Here is a 20,570-nt window from a genome sequence, read left to right on the forward strand (position 1 = left end):
AATTTCACAGCACTTTAAAAAACAGGAATTTGTTTCTGTTTTTCTTCCTGACATATGCTCGCCCCCCAGATAAATAAATTGGATTTATTCAATTATCCAAGGCTAGCCATGTTGGAGGAAGGACAGTCATCTCTTTTCCCAAAATCTCTGCTGTCCCTGGGCTGTGCCAGCTCCCATGGGGAGGGAGCCACCGGGGCTGTGTGTGGATCACCCTTTTGCCCAGGCTCCTTCCAGGTAGTTTGGGATTTGCAGGTTTTATGCAACAGGTGTGAAACAGAGAATGGCAGCGTGTTGGGATGGGAGGCTCCAGAGGAGAGCCAGGCAGAAGCAAGGATTGCTTTAAGCAGCTTTACTAAAGGCAAACAAATTAAAATCACTACTGTGATTTTCTTCATTCCCAGTGAAAGGTGTTCAACCTTTGTGAGCAATACAGCCAATCTGCAGAATGCAAAGGTGCAAAAAATGGTGCTGTGTTTGTGAAGACTTGCCCCTCTTGCTGCCCTGACCTCTCTTGTGCTGTGTGGGCTGCCAAGGACTTGGCTAAATTAGCTGTGTTCATTTAGGTGCTGCAGAACCTCTTTTGTCTGCATCTCTGTATTAGCAGGCTCAGAAGCCTTCCTGGCAAGCTGGCTTTTTGCTGTGAGCCAGCTTTTCTGCCACATGCTTCAACTAAACATCAGCTAAAATATCATCTTGAAATTTGCATATTGCATGAGAACTGAAGTTAAGATTTCTCCTGCATAGCTTGGTCAAAAGTTAAGGTAAGCCCTGTAGTGATGTGTTGTTTTGGTTTTTGTTACATAGATCAGATGCTCATTTTGAAAACTTTGGTTCTTCTCACTGGTCCTGCAAATAATTGCTTTTAAAGTTTTTTTAGTTGCTTAGAGTTTAAAAAGAAATGAGTGAAGCAGAAATATTAAAACAGCTTGGTCTGAAGGGAGGGAGGCAAGGAAGGCTCATTAAAGCAGGCATGTGAGCACAAACTGGTGGGCTGGTGAGGAAAGGAGAGGCCTCCAAAAGTCAAGGGAGAAAAAATGTTTGACCAGGCACAGGGTAAAGGATGCAAGGAGAGACTCAAACCCCAAAGTACTACATATGGCTTGGAAATCTTTGCAGCTGAAGGACTGATTTTCTTTCCTGACTGAGCTGAGCTTCAAATTAAGCCTCTTTCTTTTTGGAAAGGAGGGCTGAACTGGTGTGAAGAAAGCTGCAGTTCTGGAGCCTGTGTTGGCTGCAGGATGGAGAAATAGCTTCCCAGGTATCAGAGAGGGAATGCATTGAACTTTATTTTCTGATTTCTGCTCCCATCTGTGACCTGTAGCATCAGGGCCACCCTCTGGAGGGACACCATCCCACGGTGCATGGTCAGGGTGCAAATCCCTGGGGTAGATCTTTGCTCCCCCTGCACGGCTCAGGGGAGAGGGCTTGGGCTGGGGAAAGGTTTTTAGAGGGAAAATCCTTCCTGCTGTGTGCCTGTGTGCCACACAGGAGCTGCCAGCACTGCAGCCCAGAGCTCCCTGGCAGTGCAGGTGAGAGCCTGGCTGGAGCTGTGGCTCTGTTACCTGAGCTTGCTGCTGGTGTCAGAGGGTGGACAACATCTGCATGCTAGGTGCCCTTCCTGGAAGCACTGTTTGCTCCCAAAAACTTGCACAAATAACTGCTGGGAAAGGAGAGAGAGAAGGATGTCAATTCCTGCAGAAGCAGTAAGATGAAGAGCCCCTCCTGAAGCGGGGGTGACACTGAGCTGGTGGCCTGTGGGATGGTGCTGTCAGACAGAGCTGTTCTGCTCCTTGGGGCTGGGGGCAAGTGGAATTGCTGGATGTGAAATCCAGCAGCTGCTGAGCGCTTCTGCTTATCCATGCAGGTTGTCACCCTGCCTTGGGGGGACAGGAGGGGTTGGGCAGTGCTGGGGCTGGACACTGGCCCATGGAGGTGCCCCAAAATTGGGATGCTGCTCATGGCTCTGGATGTTCCCTCTTGTCCTAGCCTGGGCTTGTAGAAGAGAAGGTTTGTTCTGAGCTCTGTGTGTGCCTGGGTCTGACTGGGCAGCACAGCCACTTCTGCTGCTGGCCACTGCTTGGAAAGGACCCAGTGTCACAGCAAGATGGTCAGTTCTGCTTTGGAACAGAATAATGGGAATATTCTCAGAATGCAAATGCAGACGCAGTGGACTTCCACAGAAGATGAGTTCCTCTGCAATAATGTTTCAAAACCTCCCAATTTCATAATTACTTAACACTCTGTGTTTGGAGATGAAGAAACTGTGGGACCATGGAAAAAACATCAGATTAGGAGAAAATACTTGACTTCTCTGTGCACTCAAGGTTTTTTTTATATGGATCATGGTGTTTGGTTTCCTGTGTAAAAACAATTTGAGGCCTTCAGAGTACATATTGCTAATTTTTGTTGTTATTTATGAAGAGGTTCCTTTTAGAAAAGCAGTGTTTAAAACTAAACACTGAATGTGGGGCTTGTTCTTCCTGGCAGTTGTGCCATGTGGTAGAAATCCCACTTTCCAAACTCCCAGCCACACCCTGGGATGGAGACAGAAGAACAGCAAATAGCCTTGTTCAGATGTCTCCTGTGTCACCCTCCCAGCTGAAAATGCTGTATTAAAAACCTAAAGCAGGTGGAGAAAGTTAAAAGCTGAATTCTGAGAATTCCATTTGATGCTGTATCACAAATCTTTGCTCAAAAGATTCCAAATGGATATTTTTTTTTGTTTGCTTTGGTTTTTGGCCATACCCAGTTGCTCCTTCTGTCATCAGAAGTGTCTGTGGCTCATGGTCTGAGCCCTGGAGGTGTTCCAGCAGGGAGGAGTGCTGCACCCCCTGGTTGGGGCAGGTGTGGAGGGGCAGAGCAGCCAGAGCAGGGCACTCCCCATGGCCCTGGATCTCCCTGAGGTCAGTGAGCACATCCCTTTCCCCCACACACACATCATCTCCCTCCACACCCCCAGTGCAAGGTGCTCTCTCCCCCAGGTAACCAACTGTGCCCTGTTCAGGCAGGGAAGGGAGATGCTGTTCAATTCCTCTGCACAAAGTGAGCAGGATTCAGCAGCTCCAGCTCCAACACTTTTTTTATTTTTTTTTTTTCCACTTCTCAGCAGGAGCTGAGTATTGGCATCTCTCCCGCAGCATCATGCCTTGTTGTTTTCTCTCAAGCAAAAACAACAGAAAAGGAAGATGAAAAGGAAGGAGCAGACAGATCTGAGAGAGGATTGTTAGCTCCAAGGTCTGGTGGGACCTCCTTGCAAACATTTGCAACTCGGTGTCACCCGTGCCAAAGTCGCACTGCAGTTTTCTGAACCCTCCATCATCTCCAGCACATAGGCACTAGCTTTTCCTTCCTCCCTTTGCTGCTCAACAGGAGCAGTCCATGGGAGATTCTGCCTGTTTACCCCTGGTTTTTGGAACGTGATAATCACATTGTGGCACTCATAGGTCACGTCATGGTATGCTATTAATACCTTTGTTGTTTATTAACCTCCTCAAAGCCATTGCATGGAGGCATAAAAAGAGAGGAGCCTTCCCTAGTTTTAGCTCAATTTCCAATTTGAATGTCAGGCCAGGTTCACAAAAATTTCCAAAATAGGTGAGAGTTATAAATAAAACTGAATGTGTTACTGTTTGGGGGGAAAGCTGTGGAACTCAGTTTTTTTTCTTCCAGCTCAGCCCCAGAATAGACACAGGCTGTTTTTCACTTTGAGCTTTTAGATTCCAGCAGACCTCAAACTTAACAAAAAGATCAGAAGAATTTTATGAACTGAAGAGTGAGTTTCATGCAGATATGAATCAGCACTGATATCTTGGCTGCTGTCATCATGTGAGTATGCTGTCATTGCAGCAGATATGATAAATTTGGGAATCTTAAACTGAACATACTTGTCCGGTATGCCTATGAGGCAAAGCAGGGAAAAGAGAATTTTTCAAATGCCAGCAATAGTATCTTCAGAAAAAAAATATTTCACCTGTACTCTTTTAATTTTGTCTATAAACTCCATTCAGGTGTTGAGATGCAGGAGGACTCACTGGGATTTTTGGGGCACCCAGCCAATATAAATATCAGAAATAAGAGGAAACCATGGAGCTGTTTTCCCATTGTTAATAGTATAATGCATCTTTTGTTGGATTTCCTCTCTGCAGGGCCCTCCCTGTCTTCTTTTATGCTTTCCAAGGGCCTGTTCTGCAGAGCTGCTGCAGACTGTACTGAAGGCTGAAAATTCTTGCAGGGAATCAGACAGTTTTGATTGACCAAGTAAACTTAATTCCCAGTGACAAGAGAGAAATTAATTCAAGCATTTGGAGAGATGAGGTTGGGGGGAGTTTAGACGTTGGTCTATAATGTGAGTCTTTAATGTCTGAAGGCTTCGAGTCAGTGTTTATAAAGAACCCTCTTCACTTTGCCCCCATTTTGAAGCACTTATTTTCCTCTCTGCTTGCAAAGATCTTAAAAAGATCTCGAGTCTTTGTACTTGAGATTGCTTTTGTTCAGAGTTGTCCAGCGTTTTCTCCCCTTTCATGTTTTTTTGCACTGTTTGCTTTGCTGTGTGCTCGTAGTGGGGTTTAATGTGAAATTCTGGTGGGTGAAATTGTGCATGTCTCCTCCTGTTTTGCCCTTTCCTTTTAGTACGTGAAGGAACCAGAAAAGAGGAAAATGCTGTTACTAAATGTAAATAAATCATAGATTTGTAGTTTCGTAATCAGTTTAGCAGATTTTATTCTAGTTGATGTATAATATTGCATGTTTGTATGTGAAAATGAAGAGAAAGTAAAAACAAAATTATATTTACCATCAATTTTGTTAATTACGAGAAACTAGTTCACAAATACACAGGAGTACCATCTTCAGCTAACCCTTTGTCTTCTTGTTTGTTTAATAGATTAGATGGATGTACCAACCAGCATGCTGCTGGGGCAGCATTAATTTTATTATAGAATAAAAAGTAGAACTGTTAGTCTGTGTTCCTGGCACGTTTGTAAGCTATCTGACCTATTTTCTCCTCCTGCCCTCTTCTTGGTGCTGACCAAATTCCCCCTCTCCTATGCCTGACTTAAAATTGGCTTACAATTAAAGCAGCCCTGGAGATGTTGCCCAGTACCCTGGAAATAGAGAAGATATATGGTTTTATATGTTTGAGCAAAAGGGAGAGATGACTTCACCCCTTTTAACAAGGGGATAATCTGTTTGCACCACAGGAATAGGCTCACCTGGTTTCCTTCCCTTCAGTTGGGAGAATAACTTCAGGGGCAATATTTGCCTCGTGTTTACCAACAAAAATACCTGGATGGTTTGTCTTAAATTTATTACATTTTAGGAGAAAAACTAAGCTGGGAGACTACAGAGACAACACTTCCCAGAGTCCTCAGCAAGTGTAGGATATCTGATACAGACTCCTAAAAGTGAAGCTTTGTAGTTTTGCAGCTGCTTATGCTGAGGAGTTGGCAGTACCTGTTTCTAAATGATGTTCCTTGCAAAAAATCCCAAACCAGCCTCTCAGTATTGTGTTGTCACTGCAGAGGAAAACCAGGCCTTTAGGCTCCAAAAGTTGTCATTAGCAATATAGTCATTCCACCCATCCAAAAATCATGACAGATGTAAAAAAAAACCAGTTTGAGTCCAAAATTTTAGGCATGCCCAATATCAAGAGTCTTTTTTTCCATGAACAACTCTTTTGTCCTGCTTTTTGTCCTGGGCAGTTGGTGATGACTTTTAGGTTTTGGTATGCTGAAAGGGAATACATTATTTAGGATTTTAGGTGTGAAAATAAAAACAACCAATCAATATAGCACTTAATATAACACTACTTGAAATTTCTCTTTTGACCTTGACCAGTGATTTTGCAGTCAGGGCCATGTCTGCAGGGAAGGGCGTGCTCAGACTGGCCTGGAAGTAACAAACTAAATTACTGTGCCCCAGCACTGCAGGTGGACAGAGCTAATCCTGCTAATGTGGCCAGGATGGATTCCAGCCAGACAGGTCAGAGGGCAAATAAATATCTCTGTGCACACCCTGAACTGCACAGGCGTTTGGATGGTTGAGTTTGGCATGACTTACTTGGTGTGAGAGAAAGAAGTGTCTCAGCAGCCCAGTTAGAAATGCAGCCCCAGCTGGGATGACACCCAGCTCAGTGCCTGTGCTGTTTCCTCATTTCAGTCCCCATCAGCCCCTACTTCTCTGTTTTGTCCAGAGTTGTGAGCTTTTTGTCACCCATCAGCAAGATCAGTGTGAAATGCTTGGGTGTGCTTTGTTACTCTAACAATGCTTCTCCACGTCTCTGTGACTTTTCCCATTGAAAGTACATTGGAAACTTTGTCTTATTAATACTCAAATCTGCATCCATCGTGGATTTTTAATGGCAGTGGAGGAACTGCCGTTTGAGAAACCTCACAATGTGTTGAAACCTAAAAATACAACATTGTCTTCTTCTCCACCATCCCTCTGGTTCATGCGTTCTTTCAGGATGTGCCAAAACAAGTCTTAATCTCTGTCTTCAAGATCCTGCATGGTAGTGTGTGTTTCAGCCTAGATAAGCTATCTGGGATGCATTTTTATTGCACTGCAAGGTGTTATTATTGCTCATGTGGAATAATAGTGAAAATAGTGATTTTTCGTTTGTATTCTTGGAGCTTTGTATATGCCCCAGAGGTAGATAAAGAGTTTATGAAGAAAGGTTATATTTAAGAGAAATGGGTATCAGTGCTATGAGATTATACCCATGACAGATGGTTGTAACTAAAGCTTCATCTTGGTGCTGAAAAGCTGAATGAAACAGTATTCAGATTTTGAAGTAATATTGGCTTCATTTCAATGGGACTTTTGCCTGAGTAAGAACAGACTAAAAAACTCACTAATGATTCTAATTTTTTGTGTCAGCTTTGAGTAGATTTTCAAAAATTGAACTTTATTTTTGCCTATTTTGGATTGATAAAATTCCAACAACAACACGGGGTGGGGGGGGTTGTTTGTTTGTTTACAGAAATATGTGCAACATTATGCCTTTGTTCACTGGGATGACAAGATATAAAACAACATTGTTTTATTCACGCTGTACAGCAAAACATCTTACTGGGAATCATGAAAGCGTCGTAAAAGTGATTTTTTTTTTTTTGTTCTTAGTTTCTAGAGCTGGTTGTGAGCCTCAAAATTTTGTGAGGTTCAGTCAGAATAGTTATGTAAAAGTTCAGACGCTAACCTTAAGCAAATCCAAATATCTTGAGGCTGGAAATCTCTACAAGAACATATTTCCCCTTGACTTGTCTAATACAATGAGTTCAGCCAGGCTACACCCTGGGGAGTTTTGGCCCACCATGCAGTGTGTGTGTGTGCTTTAAGTGCTTACACTCAGCCATGAGGGTATTTTTAATTTCATCTTGAGAAACTAAACTGAGGGACTTCACAAATGAATCCATCAGGAAGACAAGGTTAATTCTGGCCGCTGTTTGTGGGAGTATGGTGCCTTCAAATACCAACACGTTTTTTTTTCAGTGGTGGCATTTGGAAGAATAAATGAAGTGTGACTCCCGGCATCTCTTTAGTTGCCCTGAAAATGGAATGTCAAACAGCATATAATCATCTTCCTTGTTTAAAGAAAGAGGAGCAAGTGAGAGACCTAGTTTTCTATTTGTGTCAGTTTTTGGATGTCTTAATATTCTATCTTGTCTAATTTTCCAGAGAGTGATAATAGAGTTCCTGTCAAATTAGAGGTTACAGACTCTTTAACCTTTATGTCACAAAAAACCCCCTAGATTCCTTATTATTACCATGAATATAATCCAAATAAAAATTTCTCTTTTAATGCTGTTACGCTGAATGTTGCATTCCAAGCATATAATTTTATTCATTATAAATATTAAAAATATTCAGCCTGACATTAGCCTGCTTGCTCCCTGGTCTCTTTTAAAAAAGGCTGATCTGGATGTGTCACCCCTTGGTCTGGGGAGCAGCAGTTTGGGCTCAGCCCCTGCCAAGTGCAGTTCTCAGGTTCCACTGATGTGGCAGAGATGTTTTCAGATGGACCAGCCTGATCTCACCATCTTTGAGGAGTGGGAATGAGCCAGGGGATGAATGAAATGAAGTGTACTTGCCCCATGCTGGGGGTTTGGTATCAGGAGAGCCTGATGTGGCACCGCTGGAATTTCAGCTCGCATCCTGCTAAGGGGGCTCTTTCCTTTGGCAGAGAGTGCTGCAAAGGCCTGAGTTCCTTTAAAATTAAACAGCTGCAGCCCTCTTCAGTGCAAGTAGAGCTGTGGCAAGTATGACCCGCTGTTTGGTCAAGTTTTGTTCTCGTTTACATGGAATCCAGCAAATTTAGACCTGCTGTAAAAGGGCATTACTTTCAAGTTTACAACAAATGAGTAGTGAATAAACTCATAATCTCATTCTTACATCGTTTTAGCTCAAAATCCAAAATGCCTGGGACTTCTCTCCCCAGTCTTAGTGCCCGGTGTTCTCGGGGATGCAAATCCAAGGCTGGGTTTTTTTGTTTTGTTTTGTTTTAAATCAGGTGAGAGGCGCACGCTTCGGTTTTGTAATGAGAGTTTTTGCACTGTCCTAATTAATACAGTGTGCCTGTCCTGGACCTTTGAAGTAAGTGGGAGTTCTGCCACCAATTTAAATAGGAGAAGGATTTGAGCCAATTTGAACAGAAGTTTTCACTTATCTTAGTGCCTAATCTTCTTTTTAAAGGGATGTGGGAGTATCGGCACCTCCTACGTAACGCTCATCAGCGTGCAGAAGTAAACTAGTCTGGTCACTTATGGAGGCCCATTTAAAACCAGGAGGATTACTCAGGTGAGTGACAAGGCTTGGAGAACAGATTTTAGGGGAGTTAATTCCGAGTGCAAAATGACATTTAACCCATCTGTGTGAATATTACCAGTTGAAGCAGGCCACAAAATCATTTCGAAATCGTAAGATGAAAAATTCCCCAATCCCCTTCTATGTTTTTCTTGCATTGGAGTTGTCAGGGTTCACACTTTCAAGGGTGGGTTTTTTTAAGCATCACAGCTTGTAGCTCCATTTCTTTGTTAAATTGGAGCCGATATTCTCCAATAAGCAGAGCAGAACTGTAAGAGAAGTGCCTGCTATGAGTCTCATGGCAAAATCACAATATTTGACAACACTAGGTCTGTGTAAATATGTATGTTCTCTGCAGTGCTTTGTCCCTGGGGAAGCAGGGTTGTCTAGACCTCCTCTGCTGTCTCCCTGGATGGCAATGTATAGCTGACCACATGTGGCTGGTGCATCAGGAAACTGGCAGGCTCTGACTGCTGTCTTAGCAGGGTGTTGCAGGAACCGAGGCAGATTTACCGCGAGGTTTCTGCCCTTCACTGGAGCACTGGGAGTGAACTTGAAATGGAAGAGGGCAGAAAACTGCTGTAGCCTTCATGCAGTGTCTCTTTTTCTTCACTGGGTGCAGAGGAGCCCGTGGATGCTGCCTTATCCAGCCTGCCCTGTGGTCTCTGTAGGGTGACCTAGGTTTCTGCCAAGCTGCAGTGAGATGGTGGCACCCCTGTCCCTTCAGTGTCCCCCAGCATTCACCTCCCTGAAGCCTGGCAGGCAGCAGCCCTGGCAGCTGGGTGTGCTGTGTTGTATTGGAAAGGCTTTTTGTCTGCTGCTCCAGATGATGTTGTGTCCCAGAACAGGCAATATTTTATTTATTTTCAGTTTAAGGGGGTCTCTTCCCCTATTTGTTTTTAGAGGTAATAAAGTAGCTGTGACTGAGCGTGCTGCTGTGTGAGGACAAAACAGGGAAAAATCCCCTTTTCTCTGGTGCATCTGTGGCTACCCTTTAAAACATTTTCAAACATGGCAATACAGTTTTATTTATGTGTTTTAAAGTAAAATTTAAAAGATTTATTTTATACATGGTTTGAAGCAAGTCCAGGGGGATTTTTTTTCCCCTAAAGTTTTTGTTGTACCCTGTCTCATGGAGGCCAGCTGGCTTCCTAGCTTGAGTGACCTCACATTCCTTAAATGTACTCATAAATCAAGACAAGGCCATGCATTAAAAGCTCAGTTCTGACATTAATTCAAAGGAGAGAAAGCTTGATACACTCTGGGAGAAGTACAGGGATGGACACTTAGGGCCAGAGTTTTCAATCCCCACATTTACCAAACCAGTAAAACTGAGTCTCTTGGAGACTTGGAAGCCACTGGATCCTGTATTATCTATGGGAAATAGAAAATAATTATAATTAAAAATAAATAAAATAAATACATTTTAATAATAATAAAATATTATTAAAAGTAAGAATAATTAAAAACAAATAAAATAAATAGGAAAAACCCATGCCTAACTATTTCAAGTAGTGCAAACGATCTGATTAGACAGTGAGATGATTAGTTAATAACTAATTGCAGGATTTGTTCTTGTCTCTACTAAAGGAAGTCTGGCAATGTGTTCCATGAGATTGCCACAATGGACATTTTGGTGTGACTTAGTGAAAAGCAGGTGAAGCATCACGTTTGCATTAATAGGTTAGCATGTCACTGCAGTTTTGGGAAGTACTGATGTTTCTGGGTCACACAAGGATTTTGGTCTGCAGATATTTTGCTCTGAGTTCTCAAGGAACGATGAGAAAAACTGGTTTGATTTTTAGGAGCAAGAAAGACAATAATTATTAGAAACATGAAAGTAAAATACTTTTTACAATTCCTCTGCTTTTTAAGGCTTCTTAGGTCCCTAGGAGATTAAAAGTGGTTAATGTAATACCTACTTTAAATATGGTAATTTATTCTTATTTACAGAAAATAACTTGATCCAAAAACAAACTAAAAAAATAGCATTTCCAAGCCTCAGAGGTGCAGCATTGCTGGCTGCTGATCACTGGCTTTGCTGGTGCTCCCTGTTAACACAGAGCCACCCATCTTTGGCACAGTGCTCCCTCCAGAAGCATCTCCAAGGTTTTACTGTTCCTTGTAGCTACCTGTAAGGTACAACATATTAACACAATATTTGCTAGGGCTTTAGAGCATTTTTAAGGTATTAGGACACTTTTTAACCATAAACTTCTTATAAGAATCCACAGGGACTGGCTACAAGGTAATAACAGCAAAGTATCTGTGAAATCTGCTTGTAATCAGGTCAATTGTGATTTACCTTAACCTGAAACAGCACCTATGAGGACCTTGGGGGACTCTCAGTGCAGGAGACCACAAGAGTATAGGTGAAGTAAATCATATTATTCTGCAAATGGACACACATTTATACCTCTCAAAGCTGGAATTCTTCTACTTTAGAGAGTTATTGAAGCATTTTTAACGGCAAGGCCAAATGAAGTGTTAAAATTTGAGAATATTTCAGTGGGATTTGACTGACAAAATTGAAGCACTTGCAGTTCAAAATAAAACAATGTGTTTTAAACCCTCTGATTAAAGGGATGAAGTATATGGAAATGCTGTGCACAAACAGGGGCTATTCCAAAAGACTAACTTAAGGCTGGCTTTCATCTCTTCCTCTCTCAGTGGGGAAGGATGTGGGTGGAAGGTGGTTCAGAGGCAGTGTTTAGCTTAGGTGCTCTGAATTATTCTGTGAATAAGCTTTTATCTCTTTAGTAGTTATGAATAACCAAAGAAGATTAGCTTCCTGGTGCTTGAAGTAACCTTTTTGAATATGCTCCTCATTATTGTCGATTCCTGACTGATTTCTCCACAAGAATAGAAGTTGACACCTCTTGCAATTAAAAGCCCAGTAGCAAAAAAAAAAAAAAAAAAAAAAAAAAAAAAAAAAAAAAAAAGGAAGTTTTTGCTACTTAAAATGTTGGTTGGTTTGCAGCAAGGAGTTGTCCTTTTTCTGTGCTTACTAAATACTCTCTCCCCTTTCATTGTCAAATGTCTTTTACACAGTCACTCTCCAAGTAATTGTTTTGTATACAAAGTAGAACATAGCTAACAATGCTCTTAACAGTTGTATTCGTTATCTGTTCCTTCAAGAGATGGGAAAAACACTGCAGCAAGGTTTGTAACCATAGGTAAAATGTCCTTTGAGAAGAAAATAAGGTGGAAGATAAAACATGCCAGCAAAAAAAGACAAATATTTAACACTACTATTTAAATGCATTATTGTTTAGAGACTTAATTTTATGGTACAGATAATAAGATATTTAATATAGATGTTACTATAGATACTATCTATAATAATATCGATAATAAGCCAAATAATTCTTCAGCACAGTACCTGACTGCCTCCCAAAAGTTCACTGTCTTCACAGTGCAGTGAAGCTAGTTTGTACACACAGAATTCTTCCTGCCTTTGCACATCAGTTATCTGCACTTCACCTGGTGCCACTGCAGCTTGTGAGTCCTTGTAAACTGCAGCCAGGAGCAATTTTCATCGAGTGCCTTCACCACCAAAACCCTCCACGGAGTAAAACCTTCATGTGGCTTGAAGGTTAACGGAGGGAACAGCCAGGATGGGGATAAGGAGAGAGAGGGGATGCATGAAGGAAGGTTACAGTCGCCAATATTGGTTACCAGCATTTTGGTTTTAGCACTTTGGCTGGCACCACTCCTGTGGTTGTGAAGAAAATCCCCCTGGTCTCTTTTACTCAGCATATCAGCTTGGGTTGAAGGATGCTTTAGGTTTGTGCTGAGCTAGATTCCTCTGGAGGAAAACAAAGCAGGGCTGCCTGTGCTGAAACACTCTGGGCACTGAGTGTTTGAATGAAATGAAATACAAGGATCCCAACCAGGGGCTGCTCCTCCAGACCAGAACGAGCTGCACACAGGGCTGGATGGGGTCCTGGCCCAGAGAGCTGTAGGAGGGTGGGTTTTGTTGGCAGTGACAAAACTATCTTTTGTCTCTTTAAAAAGGAAAGAAGCTTAGAAGTGTCTTACCTCGATCGGGTGAAAACCACTTCGTAGGCCTGGGGGACTTCACCTCAAACTTAAGGATAGCTAGTTGGACAGGAGCCAAGAAGTCCCACCTGGGCAATCTAGGAGAAAAAGAAGTGAACAAAGAAACTGATTGCTTTTGTGGGGTGTTTCACCAGGAGCAAGAGCCTCTGGCACCTGGCTCGGTTTTTCTGTTTGTTCTTTTGCCTTTTATGAAACCTTTTTGTTTCCACCCCTGCGACAGAAGCCATCCTGCTGATCTTTGTGCCTCCAAGGGTAGCTGAGCTGTCTTGGGTGTGTTACAGACCTCTGAGAGCTTCTGAGACCTGGCTAGAGGGGCCTCCTGTGTCAGAGAATAGAGTTGGAGATGCCCTGGTACCAACCCTGCCTCTGCTCCCCAAACTGCTCTCTAGTGGACCCAGGGCTGGTCTCTAAACACCCAGCAGCCAAGACAGCCTTTGCAGACATCCAGGCAAGCAAGGAGCCCTGACAGGATTTGCAGGAGGACACTGAGAGGGCTCAGTTAATAAAATTTAGTTAATTCATTTGGATGGTGTGCTGGAGAGGAAAATGCTCTCACCCATTCTTCAGGGAAGGAGCTGGTCCAAGGTGGCACAGCTCAGCCTGGAATTCAGAGCAGGGAGCCTGGAGTTAGAGCTAGAACTTCTGAGTGCCTGTCTCTCCACTTCTTCTTCCTTTTCTAACTACTTTTGCTAAATGCTGGGCATAGGCATTCTCTATCTATTTGCAGCTGAGTTCTTAAATGGAATTTAAAGTAACTGTAAATAGATTAGCCATGACCATGTAAGACATCGCTTCTCTTACTTCTTTTAGCTGCTTACTTCAGGTTTTGTTTCTGCCTCTGCCCCAATTTTTCACACCTTGTTTAGACTTGTGTTTACTGTGACTGTTTCAAGTTTCCTACCTCCTTCAGACCACAAAGCACTTCAAGAAAGGATTTCCATGTATTATATTTTGTTCTGAAAGCCTTATCTCATACAGACATATTTGCCATTTTCTTTTTTTCCCCCATATATATAAAAAATATATTTCAAACCCATTATATATGCAGCATTCTGCTTCCATAGCCTGGGTTAAGATCTCTTTCAGAAACTGCAGACAATAAAGCATTTTCCATAGGAAAAGTTAACAATGTGAGAAACACTGATGCAGTGTTTCCCCACACTTAATTGTTTTTTTCATTGTTTATCATAATTTTGTCAACTTTCCATATCACTCCCCACAATGCTTTGTGCTAGATTTTCTTTGAAAATTCCTTTCCTCTGAACTTGCTGTGAACTTGTTTCTAAAACATGGCCATAAAATGCCACCAGCAAAACAAAATCTGCTATTCACTAATAAAAAACACCCTCTCATCCCTCACAAAAGAGACTACAGAGAAAAAGTAAAAGACATGACAGAATTTACTTAGAAAAATAACTTTAAATTGCAAGTGTGGAGAAGGATGTGAGGGCTGAGTAGCAAACCAGAGAGGAGCATGTTTGAGGCTGTGGTTAGAGCCATGTGCAGAGCTGGTGCTCCCTTCCAGTTGCTCTCCCTGCACTGGTGGCTGGAATTTAGCTGGGATGTCAGGAGGGTTGGGATTAGGCTTGGTGTGACTGAGGGGGAGGCAGAGGATTGTGTTCCTTGAGATGCTCTGTGGGAGGGGAAGGATTATGCATGTGCCTTATGTAATGAGGAAGAGTCTGGAGAGCTTGCCTGTCTACGAGGAGGAGGTGGGAGGATTAGCTTTTGATGTAAAGTCAAGGGAACAGCCCTGCTCCTGATCCCCTGGGAAGGAAATCAGAAATGCTTCACTTCCCCCTACATCCTGTTTTGTGTAGAGAGGTGGGAGGTTTTGTTTGGATTTGTATTTTGGGGTGGGAAACAGCTGGATTAGAGGGAGGCAGAGGGTGGAGAGGGGTGCTGAGGGGATGAGCTTTGGGCACTCAGGAGGGATGGCTCCTGGGGTGACCCCTTTCCATGGTCCCACTGCCTTCCCCTGGCTGGAGCCAGGCACAGTGACACAGCTGGGGCCCAGAGGCAGTTCAGGTGCCCCTGCACACTGACAGTGGCTCCTTCAGGCAGTCTGTTCCTGTGGCTGATGGATTCTGTCCATCCCCCTGGGGCTCCTGCTGGCTGGGGAGTCCCTTGAGCAAACCCCAAATTCCCTGTGTGGTGGCACTGAATGTCCTTCCCTCTGTTGATGGGCACTGACCTTTCTTGTCCTGGGAAATCTGATCTCAGGGAAACATCACTCTTTTTATGGGAATCATTGTGGGGAAACTGGATGGGTTTTTTTGTTTCTAACTCTGCCCCTGCCTCCCCAGCCAACAGCAAGTCTGTTGTTTGGCCTTCCAAAGAAGGGCTGGAGCACATCCATCCCAGCAGGCAAGTTATGGGTTAAGGCTCCACCATCACTGAGGGTTCTGGCTGTGAAAGCTTCATGCAGGAGCTACTTTTTCAGTGAGTGGTCAGAGCTCAGAAGGTGTCCAGAGGCAGTTTGAACAGGTTGGGAACAGCCAGGCAGCTCAGCTGACATGTGGTCCCCCATTGCTCTGTGCTGGGTGTCACTGTCACCTCTGCAAGTGCTTCACAGGTGCATTGATCTATCTGAGCCTAGCCACATTCCCTCTGCAATGTTGTGTCTGTGCTTTGTGCTGCTGGGTGAAGAAGGCAAAGGCAGTCCAAAGGAAAACCCCCAGGAGCTAAGTTGCAATAAGTGGGAGCATGGATGCTTTTATATTCTCTTTTTTTATTTTGCCAAATGCCACTAAGACTGCAATAGCATTTAGTAGTGGAATTCAGCACCTTCATGGTGCTTTTTGCTCGCCAAAAAATACTTTATCAAAGAGGTGAGTTGCTGCTATTCCTGTTTTGTGGGTGGAGAAATTACAACAGGAGTGGTTAAGATCACCCACCCAAATAAGGACCAAGCTGGAATAGCAAATGCCTCTGCTTTTCCTCTGGATCCATTACACTCTCCACTGAATCCTGATGGTGTTTTCATGGAGTTCTGAAGAGTTCTGAGGAAAGGACTAAGTCCAGGACTTACTGGTTGTGTGGGGGGTCAGAGCTGAGTACAAAGATCCCCAAAGTCAAGGAGAACTTGCAGATTCCTGGAGCACATGCAGAGTGGGACTGGACACCCTCTCTCTCCCTTTCTCATGCTTTTGGCATGAGCAGGAGGAGAGGGAGGTCAGCTTTGGCTGGGTTTGGCTCACTCCCACTGCATCACTTTGTCTGGGTTGTTTAGAGCATCCCCCCAAGACTCTGTGCTGCTGTTTGTGGAAGCCAAGCTAAGAGTTACAAGATTCCCAGAGACAGGTACCTTGTAAAAGGAAGGGCTTTCAGTGCTTTCAGCTCCCTGGTTTTTATGTTTGCACCCAGGTTTGGAATTATTTTTATTATCTGTATAAACCCAGCACTACTTATGCCTCAGGTTGAGAAGTTGTGGAATGCTCCTTTTTAGAGCCTGGGAGAATTTACCCCATCTACTTTGGGAAGCAGGGGTATTTCCTATAACGAAGTGAAATTATAAATATAAATTAGGATTTATTGCATCCTTTTAGTAGCTCAGAGAAGGGGTGATGAGTGGTTGGGTGCAGGGTGAGGTCGGTGATGGAACCAAGAGATGACCAAGCCCACCACACACCTTTTAATGCCTGTGGATTTACAGTAGCTTCTCTTTTCCTGTGCTGTTGGTTTGGGTTTTTTTCACCAAGATAATTTCTCTTTCTTCACCCACTATAGAAAAAAAAAATTTAAAAATACAAAAGGTTTCAATATACAGTAGTTAATTACTACATTACAGCTCTAATTAAATTCTTGGAGACTCTGCACAGTATGATGTCCATGCCAAGAGGGACACAACCCGTTCTTAAGTGAATACATGTTCTTGTCAAGTTAACTTATCTGCATTTTACTCACATGAAATATTCCTCATCCCTTGCTCCTCGACACACGTGACTGATAAATGTTTTAAAGGCACATTTAACATTGATATTTTTGTCATATGAAATGACAATGGCTCCAATAATTCCCAGATTTTATTTCATAGGAAGTGACACGCTGTGTGATACCAAACTCCCCAGATCATGATGTAAGCCATGCACCAGTGAGAATATATTTATATATATTGTATCAAAACTTGTCCTTTGTGTGATTCAAACCTAAATGTTTCAGCCACATGTGAGTAGTTAAAGAGTGTTAGTATTCCAACACATTGTACAAATACTGTGGATATGCAGAACAGCCAGAGCTCAGCTTTCTCTTCAGTTTGCTTTGAGACATTTAATAATGAGGGATTTTGTCTTACTTTTTGTAACCAAATCATCTGAGAAGGGTGATACAGAAAGATAAATTTTTATCAAGTCATTTGCAGATTTAAATGAAGTGTCATGTAGGATTTTATTATTTCTACTTTTTTTATCACATATCTGTCAGGGTCATAGGTAAATTTTTTTGTTTGGATTTTTAGATAAACTTTGAAGTTCCCATACATGTGGACAAGTCTGTCTCGAGCAGTTTTAGTCTTGAGAGAGCTTCAGTCGTCACAAAGCAGCAATGTTGTTTTCAGATGGAAATAGATGGGAGCAGTCTGCTTGACCTTAGGGTTCCATTAGATCAGATGTCTCCAGAAATTACATGTATATGTGGAGCTTAATGGCAGGGAAATTCAGCTGGCTGTGCTTTGTGCTGCTATCATGATTCCTTTGATACTGAGCTTTTACATCACACCGTTCAGCACTTTGGCTTTGGACCCGCTTCAGCAGTGTTTAAACACCTGCCTGACTTTGAGGACTTCAACAGGCATTGACTCAAATGTTTAAAACCCAAAACTTGCTGAGTAGGGCCCTGTTTGTGCCACAGCTGAATGCTGGAGCAGTATTTAACAAGGATGTGGTGCTGGCAGTGAGCAGATGGAGCCAGGGGTGGTTACATCTATTTTATCTCTGCATTTTCATGGGGACACAGAGCAGAGCAGCTCAGTGCTGATGGTGGCCCTGATGAGTGGCAAGAAGCAGTTCCTGCAGTCAGAACAGTGTATCCTAAGCTTGCTTAAAAGTGCAGTTCAGTTGGACTTTTTACCTGAATTTTAAGTAAGCCCTGGACTTAAATAGCTGTTCAAAGCTCCCAGAAATTCCTTTTTCAATTTGATGGGACTTAGCGAAACATCAATTAAAAAAAATGTGTACAATTTTTTGAGGGTTTGTTAATTGATTTTGCTAAGGCTGTGTGTCTTTCCCCATGCTTTCAGCTGTGTGCACTTTGCTTTATTTCATATATTTTCCTATAATTTCATGTATTCCATTCCATATATTCATCTATTTATTTACATATAGTTTATATTCATTATATTTATTTATCTAGTCATAGAGTGGGACAGTTTCTGTTTTGAAGCTAACATTGATGGGGATGTCAGGGTATAAAATGTGTTGCTTCCAAGCTGATGACAGGAAAACTACTGCAAGTAAAGAGGTGGCAATTCTGTCTTGAGCAAGTGAAGCAGAGTTTGGCCGTTTCTGTGCACACAGGGTAACACAGTGAGATGTCCTTGAAGGTGGGGAAAGCCATCCCAGACATCTCTCAGGAGCCTGTGAGGGTTCAGCTAGGACCTGGGGCTTGAGTCAATAGTTTTATGTGGAAAAATGTTTTCAAGAATTGAACCTGGGGGCTTTTGGGGGATTTTGTCTTCTTATCTCAGGAGAATTTTTTAAAAATTAATTGCTCTCTTTTGCTGGTCAGCTTCACTTCTCAGTTTTCACTGAACACAAGCCTAAATAATTTCTGTTTCTGTTGGGTTAAGCTGAAAACTAGTTAAATCAAGGGGGTTGTACTGATTGAAATGCTGCTGTTTATGTGTGGAAGTTGAAAGTGTTGGCCCGTTGTACTTTCAATAACCTCTAAAAATCCCCTCTGTTCTTGTCTTTTTCTGAATCAGAATGAAAAGAAAGCTTTCAGGAATCTTCACTTAAAAAAACCCCCCAAAAGGTCATCCTCCCAGAAGTCAAATGTAACCTTGAGAGAAAGACACCACTTTGGAGCAGCTCCTAGCCCAGGGGTTCACATTCTCCCACCAGACAGGAGGAGGGTGGGCTCTCATCTGCGGCAGGGCTTGAGCACACAGCTTGGGTGAGCATCCAGCCCGGCCTGTGGCATGTTTTGGGGCTTTTTCTGGTTCTTTTTGTTTTTGATTTGTTTTTTTTTTCCCTAACTCAGTTATTCTTGCCTTGAGAACTTTGCTGTTGAAACTAGCAAGGTTCCGGTAATTTTTTTTTTTCAATTAAAATGCATTTAATTGAAAAATTCAGAGGAAGTAGTACTGCTACCTAAATGTTAGGTACTGTACCCAGTACAGCACTGAGATGGGAGACAGAGGAGCTGCAGAAACAGAAGGAGGAAATTGTTTCAGCCTGTGAGCAGCAGGCTCTCAGCACCCCTTGGGAATCCCTTGGGCTCCAGGAGAAGGGGAAGGAGCTGCTCTACAAACTGCCTTTTGGGCTGGCATCTCCAGCTGAATCCTTGCTGGAGGGCTGAATCAGCACCAGAAACATTTGTAACTGGCCACCTTTGATTTTGGTATTCCTTCCTGTACTCCCGTTGGTCTTTTTGGGACTGGTTTGATGCAGATGAAATGCAAATTCAAATGATGTGTAACTTCACTGCAAATGTGGGATTGTTTCCTTGTTGTGAGTAGTTTTTTCCTTCTTTTCCATGGAAGCTGTTTGCCCTGGTGGAATGAAATGCCACCATGAAAGTGGAGATCTGCATTTGTTGTAGCAGAGCAGCAAAAGGAGACCGATTCTCTTTGCTCAGAGTTTCTTTAGCACTGAAGAGCTGTCCCACAGAGCAGGGTGAGGTGACTCAGAGGTTCCAATCTGCTGCTTTGCTTCCTCCATGTGCCCTGAAAGGAGGGAATGGTTTTCAGTGCCTTCTGTACCCCCTGTACCACCTGCTGCACGCTCAGGTGCTGTCCACAGGAGCTCGTGGAAATCCTGACTGACAGCTGTCTCTTGGGAATTGCCTGTGGCTGCTAAAGGTGTCTCTGTGCTGCTTGTTTGTGCAGAACCTCACAGGCTGAGACCCTGGGTTGGGTTGAGGACTCTTTAAGAAGTAATAAAATACAAATGATGTCCAGGAGTAGCAATTTCCCCTCCTGTTCTAATACCTGTGAAATTGCTGGACCAAACTGGGAGCTTTGGCATAGCTGCCTCAAGTTATGACAGACTAAATCAGAAGCTTTTCCTTCCCTCATTCATTTATCCTTTCCTTCTTGCTTTGCTCTTTCCCTTTGAATATTTTTGATGAAATGAATTATTGCCACACTCCACCATTTTCAGTGCTGGTTTTCTAAGCCATTGTTCCTTGTTTCAAGGGGAGCATTTCACATGAGGTCCCTATTCAAAGTGAATATATATGATAAGACAAATTGTTTCAACACTTGCTTGCAAGGCCAATAAAAAGAAATGCTGTAGTGCAAATTACCCTTGCAAATGCTCTCTAAAAAGCTAATAACATTTTTCCCCCCAAAGGATAGTTCCCAGCCATAAGGAGAGTTTCTCTTTCATGTTCATTTGCCACACAGATTTATAAAATGATCCCAAATCCTTGCATAGGCTGTGAGGGATTGTGGCTTTGAACTGCTGAATTGGAAAAGCTATTAATGGAAGAGGAAAAGTTTTCAATTTCAGTCAGATTGGGTCAGGATGGTATAAACTCAGCCCTCCAAG

This window comes from Fringilla coelebs, assembly GCF_963513975.1.
Source record: "Fringilla coelebs genome assembly, chromosome: 5".
NCBI classification, from domain to species: domain Eukaryota; kingdom Metazoa; phylum Chordata; class Aves; order Passeriformes; family Fringillidae; genus Fringilla; species Fringilla coelebs.